The sequence below is a fragment of the Dromiciops gliroides genome, chromosome 1 (genome assembly GCF_019393635.1).
Source record: "Dromiciops gliroides isolate mDroGli1 chromosome 1, mDroGli1.pri, whole genome shotgun sequence".
NCBI classification, from domain to species: Eukaryota; Metazoa; Chordata; class Mammalia; order Microbiotheria; family Microbiotheriidae; genus Dromiciops; species Dromiciops gliroides.
This window is the reverse complement of record NC_057861.1, coordinates 620,400,784-620,401,793: the sequence shown is the minus strand read 5'-3', so window position 1 is coordinate 620,401,793 and position 1,010 is coordinate 620,400,784.

The window sequence follows — 1,010 nt, the reverse complement described above, 5'->3', positions numbered from 1 at the left end:
TATGATGAATGTGAAATGTTTTGGTGTTGTTTGTAGAAGATGTTGTAGGTCTTCATATAACTGATCAACTTTGGCCTCTTCAGCATCAGTGGTTAGAGAACAGAATTCTGTTACTATGATACTGAACAGTTTAAGTGACTTGCCCAGGGTTACACAGCTAGTAAGTGTCTGAGGCCAGATTTGAACTCAGGAAGATGAGTCTTCCTGACTTTCCTAAATAACTTCCTCCTATCTAACCCTCCCTGCAACAAAGAAAAACCATCATATCTGACACTATATACAATCTTTCACACCCAGTACTCTCCTACCTTGTCTACTGGCAAGAGGAAAGTATGTGATAATGATTAGAAGCTACTTTAAGAGACCTGCTTTTGCTAGCAAAATCATTGTAATCATAAAATTTTACCTCCAAAGGACAAAACTTAGGTCACAGAATTTAACACTTTGTCAGATGAGGAAACTGAGTCTCAGTGAGGTTAAATCACTTCTCCCAGACTCACACAGGTAATAAATAGTACAGCTTAGGTTTAAACTCAGGTTTTCTGACACCATAACCATGGATCTTTCCACAAGCACACACTGCTGACATGATTACTGTAATCCTTTAGTGTAAAATAAGAATAGAAAGAATAATTATTTACCAATTCATTGCAAGACTACTTTCCCAAGGATTTTTCTTCTGGACTAAAATTGTGGATTTCAAACATTAAGTATTTGCATAATACCTAAACATGTGGAATTAAAGGATATCCTGAAAGATGGTATATTTATATTTGGGGGAACCAGTTTTATAAGGGTATAGCTACATTGTAGCCATAGGAGTGTCTGATGACAGGCCTGAAGGTGTGAAATACACACCTTTCAAAAGGGTGATCACACAGAAGCTTGATTATTTTGGGTAGCAGGAAGTACATGGCAGGGGAGAGGAGGAAGGAAAGACTTCCTTTGATCATCTGTGGATTGCTTCTATTTCAGAAACAAAATTTTTGAGCTTAGACCGCATAACTGTT